The following is a 14,054-nucleotide window of genomic DNA, read 5'->3' as shown; positions in this document are numbered from 1 at the left end:
CGGCAAAACACCCATACCCATATCATACTTCAAGTAATGACTCAGAGCCCAGGGGCTGCATGCTGGGGCTGCACTGTCCCCTAGGACCCAAAGCGAGAGCGTTTTTGATATTCAAACGGCAGAAGATTTAGATCAAGGGGGAAAACATCAGCTTCTTGGCCTGAAACTGGCTTCAATCACAGCCACTCAGATGTTGTCAGCTAAAGCTCACTCGTATAGCCAAGTCTAACTGGATAAGACAAAGTGTTCCTCCTGAGTTCCCTCATTTTATACAGAGAGAAACAATGTGTAACTCGGTGCTACAGAGTGGCTATTTGCTGAGGCGCTCTGTGTTGAACACACTACTCTGCATTGTTTCTTCTCCCATTGTACAAGTTCTGAGTGCCCTTTGGGGAGTATCGTATATATTCTCACTCCCTTTCATAAACGCACTTTTATATTACTCAAGATAGATAAGCAACCCTAATCTGTGTTGTGCAGTGACTCAGACACAATGGAAATCTATTTGCCAGGTGCCTAATGCCATGCTGCAAGTGTTCTTGGTCACTTGGCAGCTCAACTCCATGCTCTGGGCAGTGACTCCTTTCCTGGGGAGGTAACGAGGACGTAAAGGACTGTATTTGCTGACTACAACTTCTGGCCCCCAGAATGTCCGCATTATTTCCACTAGTGTCCCACAGGCATTAACTCAGTCATGTGATCTCTCCCAATTATGAGAGGAGCCAAAAAAAAAAAAAAAAAATTAGTCCCTGGCTGAGCACACTTTTTCCACCAACAATTCTGTAGTTCCAGAGGTCAGACTGTTTCTGGCCCGCTGCCTGTTTTTTTTTTGTAAATAAAAGCGTCTTGAAACAGAGCCATGCTCATTCATTTGCGTATGATCTATGGCTGCTTTTACGCTATTACAGTGGAACTGAGGAGTTGCAACGGAAGCCATATGATCCTCCAATCCTAAACTATTTCCTATTTGGCACCTTTACGCAAAACAAAAATTGTCAACCTCTTGGCTGTAGTTTGTATCTTGACAGTCCTCCAAAGGCCTGTGCATTACAGGAACCAGTCTCTGGTACTCTTCGGAGGTAGTGATGCTCTTCGGAAATAGAGCCTAGTATAGGGAGCTACACTGGGAGGCTTGAAGGAGATATTGAGAGCCTTCCCTTCCCCTTCATTTCCTAGCAGGGGTGAAGTAAGGCAGCTCTTCCATCATGAGTCCCCAACGGGATGTACTTGTGTTACATTGGTCCCCCGTGACGGCCAAAATACCAAGGGTTGAACCCACTATAGCCATGAGCCAAAAGCAACCTTTCTTCCTTGAAATTGACTCGTCACAGGCTGCCCTCACAGAAAGCTGCCAACCATATCTTCTCTTCCCTATGAAGTCTGGTGCTTTTGCAACGGTCCTGCGCCATCCTAGGGCCCGCCACCTGGACGCTTATAAAGAAAGCCAACCTCACAGAAGGCAAAGAGAAAGTTGAAGAGAAGCCTGGTGACCTCATCTGAACCCGAAGCCAGCTGCCTCGAGCCTCTCCTTTAGTTGATCCAATACGTGTCCTTCTCCACTTAAACTGGGGTTTCCCGTCTCGTCACAAAGGGCTCTACGTGAAACCCCGCCCCCTGGCAACAGCAGGCGATGGACGTGCAACCCACACGTGACACTTGCCTGCAAGCTTTTCTGAGACGCGGATGGCTGAGAGCCAGCTCTAAATATTTCACGTCTCTGAGTTGATCAGGTTTCCCAAAGCAGGTGAGGCGAGAGTAAGAGACACAGGTTCAGAGAGGCAGCTGCTTGGTGATCCCGAAGTCCCCGGGATAAAACTTGGCCAGAGAAACAAAGGCAGAGATTTTTTTTTTTTTTTTTTTAGTCCAGCCTGTCCTGGAAAGGCACTGTCATCTCACGCAATGAAACATAATAAGCAGCCTCTCTTTTAGGCCAAGGCCTGGGAGCTCGCTGCAGGTGTACTGGCAGGGTATGGAGGGCTGGCAGAGGCCAGGTGGCTTTGTCCCCCTGGTGCCTCCTCCTTAGAAGCTGCTCATTACTGCAGGAGCTGGTGGTGTTATATAACAGAGGCTCAGCCTGATTCCACTAGAGTGAACAAGAGAGAGGAAAATACCCAAATAGCTTAAACACACCACAGACCGGGAGACTGTAGGGAGAACCCTTTAGATTTCGACCGACTATGCATTGAAGTCCTTGTGCGCTCCAGACGTCCTATGAGATGCTCCTTACAAACACTCGTCCATGGTAAGAGCCTTTTAGAGGAGAGCCAAGAGTAGGAATGCCTATGTTTGTAATAATTCCTGCCATTAGCCAGGCAGCTTCCTTTCATGATTCTCTAAGAGCTTAGCAAACATTTTCTGTGAAATAACTTCACCCCCTACCCTGTACACATACAGAGAAGGGTGGGGGGAGGGAGGGAGGGAGAGAGACAGAGAGAGACAGAGACAGAGACAGAGAGGCTATGCTTACATTTAAAGATCGCCCTCTGAATAAGCAGAGGGAGATGATACACACTCCCTTTTAATTAACCAACATATCCACCTGTAATTAAATGTCCCCTGAGACATGAAGAAGAGATTTAACCCTTTGTAAAAGCATGAGAACGCCGTGTAAAGAATGTAGTTTCTTCGCTAAGGTATGTAGGGCAAGAACGCTCTGAGAGATGAAGTAGGGAAACACAGAAGCCCTGGGTGTGTGGCTGTCTATGCCTGTATGAAGCTCATCAGACCCATCAAAGCCCCTCTGGGTCAACCCATGGGATCTCAGGTTAGAGGCACCTCAGAGGAAGTTTTCTTTGGGAAAATAAATAGCATCCAGAGGCAAAAAGAAAGTTTAAGCTATGGTCCTCTATGAGAAAAAACACAAGGCTGAATTGAGCTGAGCGTGAGGCAAGATTAGAAAAGCAAGTCAGATGCTGAGAGGGTCAGGCAGAATGCTCACGGACTACGTAAATGAGACAACCGCTTCTGGGAGGGAGTCGGTTTTTTTGTTTGCGGCTATAGGACAGACAGACCTGAAATACTCAGTGCAGGCCAGCAAGCTGCACACTCAAGTTAGAGCTGGCATTTCTGACTTCGGTCTGAAACTGATAAGAGTTAGCTAGCAAATTAGATTTTTAACTCCAGCAGAGTTTCTCAAGTGTTAGACAGAGTTCCTTCCTTTCCAAGAAATCTTAGTCTTTGCTCTAAAGGACTTCAGCTAACTAGGTGAAAATAATAATAATAATAATAATAATAATAATAATAATAATTAATAATAAAATTTAAAATATCACCAGCAAAACCAAACTGCTTTATTTAAAGTCAATGAATCTAAATTTAAAGTCAACGTACTGTATCTACAAAGTGCCTTCACAGAGGCGTTTAAACAAGTGTGACCACAACTCAGCCCAGTGCAGATGACTGACAGAAAACTGTGTGACATTTAAATGATTACTAAGTTACTGATTTACAGAGACTTGGAGCTAGAAAGGTACTCTGTAGATGGGGAATCTAATACTGAACAAGGACGAGAAGTAACAGTAGGAGAGAGAGAGAAAGAGAGAGAGAGAGAGAGAGAGAGAGAGAGGCTGTAGTATTTAAACTGCAGTTCTGAGTTTTTTTCAAACTCTGTATCTGGGCCTGGAGAACTCCAGTGTGCCAACCCCCCTGCAGCTTCTTCGATCAGATTTGGTTGGCTGTAAACAGGCACCATGTGCCTTTAAATGAGTACCAGCTAGATGACATTCTCATCATCCCAATATTTATTTCTTCAACAGCCTCACGAGGACGTTAGCGATAGTAGAGGGCTAAACACAACAACAGAACTCAAAGGTCTCCAACAGACTGGGAAGCAGATGTGGACCCAGAGCCTTGCCCTATTGTGTTGTTTCTGAACCGGCTACATCCATCCAGCAATTGCTCTGGGAATAATCCGTTGTGCCTCTGTCCATCTATTTAAAAACTGGGTGGCACCAAGACAGGGCTGTTCACTTTTTTATTTCTCGGGTTCAACATGGTGGACTCAGCTTATTTCTGATTTCCTGTGAATGAAATAACAGAGTTTGCTGTGCAGAACCATCTGGCCGTGCACAGCTTGTGTTGTTTGCCTTGACCCCACCCCCAACTCCCAGCATGCCTCTGAGGTCAGAATTCCCCTATGGCTGGGGTGCTTCCAGGATATGCTTAGAGCAGTACAAAACTTGGCAATAATAATAATATAATAATCCATTAGCGCATCATCAATGCAAAAACTCTTTCCACAAGAGAACAATTGCCAGGCCAGTCTGGTGCCTTTCAGTGGAAGCCAGGGTGTAGTTGAAGAGATCATCAGAGTCTAAGGCACAAAAAGACAATCTACACCACCCACTCCTACCCTCCAATTCGCCCTGTGCTTATTGCTCTGAAATCATGCTTTGCCATGTATAGGTGTTACTGCCCGGTTCTCCTCACCACAGAAAGAATAGCAACCAGGAAAACCTGTATCCTCAGCGGAGCAAGTGTCTGTGGAATTGACGAGGGTGTAGTGAACAGTTGCCCGGACACTTATGTGCTGCGTGCAGAATGTTTGGGGTGTTTGACGTGACCTAGCTCACTGTCTCATCACAAAGGCTTTAGGAGGCAGGTCCCACGACTGTTACCAGTTTTTAATGGAGGGTGAAGCAAAGAGAGGTTCAGCTAGAGACTCAGGTCCCTACACAAATACCATAGTATTCACATGGGAAGACAAATCTCGTTTGTCAGATTTTAACATCTTTCTGTAGTTGTATTTCGAGACAGGGTTTCTCTATGTATCCCTGGCTGTCCTGGAACTCACTCTGTAGATCAGGCTGGCCTTGATCTCAGAGATCTGCCCGCCTCTGCTGGAACTAAAGACTTGAGCCACCATGTCCAGCAGATTTTAATGTCTTTGAGATCGGGATGTCCCCTACAGTTGATGGCACATTACCATTACGTCATAACTGACCATGCAGCTTTGTGTCTTTCTTATCGATGCTGAAGATAATGATGCTCCTTATAGGCAATGGCCTCTTACACTGACCTGATATATGACAAGGAGGAGACCAGAGAGGACCAGTCTGGCTCTGAACCTCGTATTCTCAGGCTAAACAAGGGAATTTCCATCTGCCTTGGTGAGAAGGGTAGGAGAAAGAGGTTTTTAGATCAGAAAGCACAGCACATAAAACTTTTAAGACGACCTCACGACTTCCTTCCCTCTCAATGAATCATTATTGAGCTGAGTAGCCGGCTCAGGGGGTAAGAACATTTGATAAACAAGCATAAGGACCTAAGTTCAAATCCCCCAAACCCACATAAAAAGCCAGGTGTGGCTTCGTGGTCACCTGTAACCCTAGCAGTGGTAGACAGAGGCAGGAGGATTACTGGAGTTTTCCAGCTACCAGCCTGGCTGCAGGTTGCAGACTCTGCTCAAGAGACGCAGGTGGCACTCGATAGAGCAGGATACCGGCCATCCTCCTTTAGCTTGGCACGTGCATGCTCACAGCCCAAAGTCCAATAAGGTAAAAATAAGCACGTGAAACCAGGACCGTATTCAGTCAGTGCAGAAATTCAGCAGAGCCAAGACAGCCTAAGGCAGTTTTTAACCCTAACTGCTTTTCATAAAGATTTCATGCTAATTCCCGGTCCACTGCTTATAGAAATTCTGCCCCATTTACCCCTAGGATTAACCCACTCAGGGTAAGGCTATTATCCCACAACTGTCACAAATTTTCCTATACTTTGTACAACTAGGAATGGGGTTTACTTATTCATTGAGTTTGTTTACTATTGACCTGTCTTACTGCGTAGGTCAGGCTGGCCTTGAACTCATCTCAGTGGTCCAGAATGCCTTCTACTCTCCACCCTTTGCTTCGGCCTCCTGAGCACCAGCACAGGTGTGTGTGTGCCACACCCACCACCCAGGGTTGACCCACCCTTCTCTTTCTTATCGACTCAAGAGCAACAATATTTACCCAGCAGTAACTGTAAAGCAAAGGGTGAGTCAGAGGCTGGAGAAGGAGGGTCGGTTTTAATGTGTGTGTTGTTTAGAATTGTTTTGTTTTATATTGGTGTTGATAAGGAACTCTTAAAAAGAGAGGGGGAAAAAAAAAGCAGAAAAAAATGTGTAATTTTAGCCAATTTCTTATTCCTGGTTTTTCTATCAACAGCACATTGATGTTGTTGCCCGGGGAACCGATGGGAGTTTCTGGGGAACTAATCACCTCATTCCAGACCAAGCGGGTCACTGCACTCTGCATTTTCAACTCTGTGTTTAATGGGTAGCAAAGGCCATTCTTTGTAGCTCACCTGAGTCTCCCCAGAGTCTGAAACCTGAACCCCTACTCATTCCTGGGATTTCGCACTTCCTGCGAAAACCATCTGTCAGCCACAAGGGGGAAAACCCTGTAGCTGGCGCTGGGAGGGGAGAGGGAGGAAGAATGAGGTCACAAATCCCTGCAGGAGGCAATCGCAGCTCCATCCCACCGCTGCTGGAAAAACACAGCCCAATAAATTAAATGGGTTGTTTTTCCAGCCCTTTGACTTCACTCTTTAGCTCTTGGTGGCTGGAAGCAGCTTTCCCTCTTCCCACTCCTCCTAGCTTCTGCAAGTGCCAGGGTCTCCCCTCTTTCCCCTCCCCCAGTGTAGTTTAGTTCATCTGGACTTTGTTCTCTGCACCTGGAAAGTTCTTTTAATTATATGCGTTTTCCTTCCCCCTCCTCTCTTTGATAGAGACACCAGTTGCTAGGGAGAGGTGGATCCGTGAAGGCTACTAACCCAGACTGAATCCAGTATCTGAGAGACCTGCGTGATGCTGTAAGGCTCTTGAAGGAAAGATACATAGAGCATGGGTGAGGGGTGCCTTCCCAAGGGCCTTAGACTGGTGTGGGAAATATAAATGCTGAACAGCATGACCCATCTCCATCCCCATGCTGGAAGCCTGGTAGCCAGAATATATCCTCCACCCGAGAGCCCGGGATCATCACTAGCTCTTGAACAGAGGATAGCAGGAGCATTTCCTTTATAAATGTCATCAAGCAGAGCCAAGTACACTGGCACGTATCCTTAATCCCAGCACTGGGAAGGCAGAGGCAGGAGAGTCACAGCAAGCGTGAGGCCTGCCTGGTCCACATATGGAGTCCCTGGATAGTCAGAGCGCCACGGAAACCCTGTCTCAAACTCTAAATCAAACGGGCCAAGCAAAAAGTGGCCGGCAGAAAAGTAACTCAAGTCAGGATGGTGGAAGAAGGATCTCTGAGTGAGATTTGAAATCTCACCTGGATCTGAATCCCAGCCCTCAGCTTGCTAGCTGGCCTGCTGTAAGTGACCAGAGGAGACACTGTTTTCTCTTGCATGATTAGAATCATCATGCAAACTACGAACACTGTGAGAATTAAGATATGGCAGGTATGCCCAGTGCTTAAAACCTACAGGCATGGAGTGATGCTCTGCTCGGTGCCGGGATGGTGGCGGAGTGGAAAAACCGTGCCCTCGTCCCAAGGCAGCCTCTCTTGAGCCTGGCTATAGACTTGTTTTCTTTCCTACAACAAAAACGCAGACATTTCTTATTTCTCAGCACACCTTATCAACACAGCTTATCCACTTCTCAGGAAATTAGAGTTGCTTTGTTTCTTCTACCTGGAGACAAAGTACAATATCCTTTCAGGAACTGGGCTACGTAAGCCAATGTGGTTGATGCTATAAAGAGTTCATACGGGTTTCCTAGCCTTCCACACAGACTTGAAGAGGTTTCATTCCTTCCTGTCTGCTCTGTCTTGTGACGTTGTTTCCATTAAGGACACTATAGAAGTCATTGGCTCTGTCACTGCTACCATCAGTCCTTGCAGTTGCCGAGACACCTTTGAAAGGATCACTCATCCTTGTACACCTTCGTAAGAGATGTCTCCTAGCCTCTTTGAGACTCTGGTTGCCCGGTCCCCTGGGCCCTCCCTGCTCAGAACCGCAGCTATGCTGACAATGGCCACCCTAAGACTTCACAAGGGGCCTTAGCTGTGCTTGCTCCATTGTGCTAAGCTTGTCTCTCCTGGTTGCAAAGTCCCTGGTCTAAGGCGGTGGATAGAGCACAGGGTGACTTGTCAAATTGGAATTTTAGATAAACAACAAAAAACGGAGGCCTGTGTCTCAAGAGTTGAGTCTTGTGTTTATTTGATAAATCTGCAGCAGGCAGGCCAGACTCCCACCTGATATTTTTCACCAGCATACAGGTGAAGTCAGTTCTGGACGATACCATAAATGAAAACTGACCACAGCGACAGCAATAATGGCTGAGATTCCCGAAACAGCTACCACGATAAACACTTCACACCAATTAGGTCAGAGTTCAAACAAGCAAAGCTATCATGAACATGAACCTGCTGTTGGCAAAGCAAGACAGGACAAGACTGGTTTTTTAAGATTTACTTTATTTTTGGTTTGTGTGTATGTGTGTTTCTCTGTATAAGTATATATTAGACGTATGCAGGATGCCAGCAGAAGGTGTGTTATATGTTACATGTTTGTAGGTGACCATGGAAGCCAGAGGAGAGTGCTGGGTCCCCGGAAATATAATTGCAGGTGGTTTTGAGCCACCTGTTGTGGGTGGCAGGTAGCATAGTTTAAGGTCAGCGTGAGGCACTTTGAGACATATGGCCCAGCAAAGTCACTAACTATCCCTATGACCTTGGGATTTTTGTTTGGTTGGCTTTTTGATTCAGGGGGTGGGGGGAGTTGTTTGTTTGTTTGGTTTGGGTTTGGGTGTCTGTTTGTTGCTATGTACTCGTGAGTATAAGCAGAGACATTGGATTCCCATGGAACTGGAGTTACAGACAATTGTGAGGCATCCGATGTGGGTATTAGGAATTGAACTCAGACCTTCTGGAAGGTGGTATATTCTCTTAACGACCACGGAGCCATCTCTCCAGCTCAGACATTAGGTTTTGCATGCTCTCTCCTAATTTATAAAATGATGGTGATAATAGCTTTTTCCTCCTGGAATTACGGGTAAAGATTAAATGTGGGGGGTATACTCTGGGCCTGTCGTAGTGTTCAGCGCACACTAAATCCTCAGGCAACCATAGCGATAGTGGCGGTGGCAATGTAGAGGACAAGGCTCTTGTGAAAACCGAGACAGCCTCTTTGGCTTGAGTGGTTAGTCTAGCCGTCAAAGGTCAACAAGCTTGGCATGCAGGGGATTTCTTAGTTACCTTTCTGCTGGCTGTGACCTGATATGAGGCAATACCAGGAGGGAAACGTTAATTTTGTCTTGCGCTTTGCAGGGTGCAGTCCATCACAGCAGGGAAATCATGGCCGCAGATGCGAGGCAGTTGTCAATATCATCTCCACAGTCAGCAAGCAGAGAGTAGACAGGAAACACAGCCAGGCCATAAAACCTTCAAGCCTTCCTCAGTGGCCTGCTTTCTCCAGAGGAGTTCTGCTTCCTAATGGCTACGAACGCTTCCAAAAGAGCGCCACCAGCTGGGGACCAGCTGTTCCAACATGAGCCTGTGGGGGACATTTAACATTCAAGCACACGGGAGACTGCTAGGACAGAAGAAAGCAGAGCGCTTTCTTCAGATATGGTGAGCAGGATGTGATTTGTCGCTTCTGTCTGCACCGGTTTAACTCAAGAAATCGTCATCGCCAGAATTCAAATAAAACCTTCCGTTCTCACAGTTTGATTTTGGGGTGTTTGGTTGATTGGTTGGTTTTTGTTTGGTTGGTTTTTGCTGTTGTTGTTGTAATCTTGACTAAAGCAATTTCAGGTCTAAGATATAAGCTGAAATTTCAGCCATCAAATTGAAAGGCAAAAAGAACAAAAGGGAGATACTGGGTATATTCTGGCATTTGGTATCTGTGATGGCATATTATTTTCAAACTTAACATGAGACACATTTACCAGGGCACTGACATACTGAGAATCGGCCTATCCATCGAATAAAAATTTTGGTATTAAAACCTCCAAAACGTTCCAAAAGTTCCTCCCACTTCCTTCTCTCCCAGTGAAGGACGGGGGCACTGAACCAGGGGCACAGTCCTTGGGGGCTTTTTGCTACATCTGAGTTTCCGCTGAGGTTTCTGTTCTGAGCTAGGACTGTGGGAATGAAACCAGAGAGGGTGCCAGATGGCAGGGTGTGGGAAGTCCCAGGCTGGAAAAAGGATGGCCAAGATAAACAATCGACTGGAGGTCTGAAAAATGAATGGGTAAACATCCAGACCAAAGTCAACAGTCATGGAGAAGCCAACCCCAATGCCAAAGCCAGGGAGGTTTTGACATATGAGTTCAGCCCCAAGTACTTGAAAGAACTTGTGCGAATCTGATTCTGAGCCCCCCCCCCCCACACACACACACACTGCCTTTGAAGGGAGCTCAGGAGGGAGGAGGGGCACACAGCTCTTGTAACACTACAGAGAATGTTAGATTTTTACCATCGGAACTTTCTGTAAGATGAAAATTCCACAAATGACTGCAAGCAGGTTTATACTGAATAAGTAATTTTAATTGTATGTATGATAGTAGTCAGGTGTTTATGATTTTTTTAAAATCCACTTATGTGAGGGCTATGGATCGGATGCTCACAGGGGGAAGGTGGTGATGAACTGGTGGCTGGGGTTGGGCCATACGTGCATGAATATCTAGCTTAAAGAGTGTTAATCTCTCTAATTTTTAAGATCTATTTTATTTTTAATTAAATGTGTGTGGGAGGTTATGTGTTTGGGTGGGTGGGGGGTGTTATACTGATCCTCTGTAAGTAGAACTATAGGCACTTCTGAGCCACCTGATATGCGTGCTGGGATCCAGGCTCAGGTACACCTAATTGTTCTGATCCATATCTTGGCTCCTAGAATGGAATCTATAAGATAAAACTAACAGTCATAATAGTAGCATGGTGCTTAGATGATTAATAATTATTATTCACAATGCCTATTCCCAGTGAGCTATGCTTTACCTATATGTTAGAAATATGTGGCTAAAATCTCAAAGTACTACCAGCTATGCTGGTGAGCACCTGTACTGGCTAGTTTTGTGTCAACTTGACACAGCTGGAGTTATCACAGAGAAAGGAGCTTCAGTTGAGGAAATGCCTCCATGAGATCCAACTGTAAGGCATTTTCTCAATTAGTGATCAAGGGGGAAAGGCCCCTTGTGGGTGGTGCCATCTCTGGGCTGGTAGTCTTGGTTCTATAAGAGTGCAGGCTGAGCAAGGCAGGGGAAGCAAGCCAGTAAGGAACATCCCTCCTTGGCCTCTGCATCAGCTCCTGCTTCCTGACCTGCTTGAGTTCCAGTCCTGACTTCCTTTGGTGATGAACAGCAGCATGGAAGTGTAAGCCGAATAAACCCTTTCCTCCCCAACTTGCTTCTTGGTCATGATGTTTGTGCAGGAAAAGAAACCCTGACTAAGACAAATTGGTACCAGCAGAGTGGGGTATTCCTGTGACAACCTGACCATGTTTTGGGAGGACTGTGGAAGGACTTTGGAACTTTGGGCTTGAAGATCCATTCATTGTTAAGAGCTCTGTCAGATGTTGTGTAGGAGCTTGGAAGATAATGTTGAGAACAGTGCAGAAGATGGAAGCCTGGCTTGTGAAATTTCAGAGGGAAAATTAAAGACTCTTTTCAGGGCCATTGCTGTTTTGATTATGAAGATTTTGTAGTTCTGGTTAGCTGGGGCTGAAGAATCAGCTGTGGTTAACAAGATACCAGAACTACTAAAGCAAAAACTTTGCATTACTGGGACTATTGATGCTGGTTAGCTGGAGCTAAGAAATTAGCAGTGATTAAGAAGAGACCAGCATCAGTGAGGTGACATCTTCTGGGAAGTGGTTTTTTTTGAAAGCACAAAGAGGTTGTGTTCCAGAGATAGCCAAGGTTGTACTCCTGCTGCAGTGGGACTTGGTAATATGTAAGGGTCACCCAGGTGGTACTGGTTTTGAAGGCATGAAGTGGTCACGCAGAGTAGCTGAGGCTCGGCACTGTGAGAGGCCATGAAAGGCCATTGGTGAAGGTACAGCCTCAGTTGCAATTGAAGGCCCAGGACTGAAGGGGTCATGCAGTGTTTTGGAGATGCCAGTACCATGAGATGACCACCAAGAGCAGCAGCAGCAGTGGAGTACAGGCATCTGGCGCCCAGAGGACAACTCGTGTGCTACAAAGGGCATGGCTGGAGAAGTGACCCAAGCCCTTGGAGAAGCCCAGAAGATCCTGAGTTGGATCCCAGACATTGGACGGTTGGAGATTGATTTTCGCTTTGATTGTGACTGTGCCCTGATGTTTTCCCTCTTGAAGGAAGAAACTGTTTTAGTGGAACCCACAGTTAAGAGACTTTTAATTGTAAAAAGACTTTGGATTTTAAAAGAGATGAATATTTTGAAGAGATTGAAAATTTAAGAATATGTAAAGACTGTGGGACTTTTAAAGTTATTTAGATCTTGGGGATAGATAAGAATGTAAGGGTTGAGGCTTACTAGTGATGTGTTTGTGTGTCAAGTTGACAAGGGGTCAATTATACTGGTTAGTTTTGTGTCAACTTGACACAGCTGGAGTTATCACAGAGAAAGGAGCTTCAGTTGAGGAAATGCCTCCATGAGATCCAACTGTAAGGCATTTTCTCAACTAGTGATCAAGGGGGAAAGGCCCCTTGTGAGTGGGACCATCTCTGGGCTGGTAGTCTTGGTTCTATAAGAGAGCAGGCTGAGCAAGCCAGGGGAAGCAAGCCGGTAAGGAACATCCCTCCATGATCTCTGCATCAGCTCCTGATTCCTGACCTGTTTGAGTTCCAGTCCTGACTTCCTTGGTGATGAAAAGCAGTATGGAAGTGTAAGCCGAATAAACCCTTTCCTCCCAAGTGCTTCTTGGTCATGATGTTTGTGCAGGAATAGAAACCCTGACTAAGACAGCACCTTTATTCCTGACTGAGGAGGCAGAGGCAGGTAGATTTCTATTAGTTTGAGGACAGCCAGGTCTACATAGCAAACTTCAGGCCAGCAAACACTATATAGTTAGACCATGTCTCAAAAAATCTAAGACAGAAACAAGATCCAAAGTCTCTCTAAAATACCCAAGGACTCATCTGTAGGTTCTTTTAAAAATAAAAATAAAAAATAAATAGTTAAATACTTTCTTGCTTCATTGAGCTCTGAAAACTCAATGGCTTTCTCCCCAAACACGCTACAGTTCTCCCCAAACATGGCTGGGTCTGTCACAGTAATACCACACATTCTGGTACCAATTTCTGTTTGCGGTTTTTCTATTGCTGTGATAAAACACCATGACCATAAGAACTCAGAGAAGAAAGAGTTTCTCTTATACGACCACATCACAGACCATCTTCCAGGGAAGCCAGAGCAAGAACTCCAGCAGATGAGGAATCTGGAGGCAGGATCTGATGTCCACACGAGCCATGGAAGAGTGTTGCTTACTGTGTTGCTCCCCATGGCTTGCGAGGCCTGGCTTCTTATACCATCCAGGACCACCTATCCAGAGGCGGCACAGCCTACTGTGGTATAGACCCATGTCCACATCAATGCCAATCAAGAAAATGCATCATGAACCAGGCATGGTGGCACATGCTTTTAACCCCAGCTATTGGGAGGCACAGGCATGTGGATCCCATGAGTTCGATGCAGGTAGGTCTATATAGTGAGTTCTAGTCTAGCCAACACTCTATTGTGAGCCCCTCTATCCCCTGTCTCAGAAGCTTGCTCACAGGACATTTTTTTCAACTGAGGTCCTTTCAAGATGACTCTAACTTGGGTCGAGTTGACACAAATCTAGCATACAGGGACTGAACACTAGCCATCTCCAGCAATGCCATTGCTACCCACAGAGCCATCTCACCAACCCCTTAATTACTTTTAAGGCATGAGAGATACGAGCTCAAGGTCTGCAAAGAACATTGAGACAGAAAAACACTCAAAACAAAACCAGCTGGAGCCAAGCAATAGCTTCTTCCACAGTTGAGTATTTCATGACAAGATATTAATGCTTTCCTGTAAACTCACAAGGGACAGATGTGGGTAATACAATTGGTATGGTTCTCTCGCTATTCTCTGGGTGACCAGATTGTGAGAACTGAGCTCTGCAA

At 45.9% G+C, this 14,054-nt stretch overlaps 1 long non-coding RNA gene across 2 annotated transcripts; it reads left to right on the top strand.

Moving 5' to 3' along the window:
- The first annotated feature begins 1,642 nt into the window (after positions 1-1,642).
- LOC110285893 (uncharacterized) lies at positions 1,643-9,628 on the top strand. Of its 2 annotated transcripts, none has more exons than XR_002377092.2 (4): positions 1,643-1,744; positions 5,785-5,972; positions 6,706-6,789; positions 9,249-9,628. It is a non-coding gene; the product is annotated as an uncharacterized LOC110285893 (long non-coding RNA). The 2 variants fall into 2 exon arrangements; XR_002377091.3 differs by lacking the exon at positions 1,643-1,744 and adding an exon at positions 1,773-2,242.
- The last annotated feature ends 4,426 nt before the right edge of the window (positions 9,629-14,054 follow it).

The sequence above is a fragment of the Mus caroli genome, unplaced genomic scaffold (genome assembly GCF_978045245.1).
Source record: "Mus caroli unplaced genomic scaffold, Mus_caroli_1 scaffold_20, whole genome shotgun sequence".
Classification (NCBI taxonomy): domain Eukaryota; kingdom Metazoa; phylum Chordata; class Mammalia; order Rodentia; family Muridae; genus Mus; species Mus caroli.
Note: the sequence above shows the minus strand (reverse complement) of the source record. Positions and strands in the feature narration are given on the sequence as shown.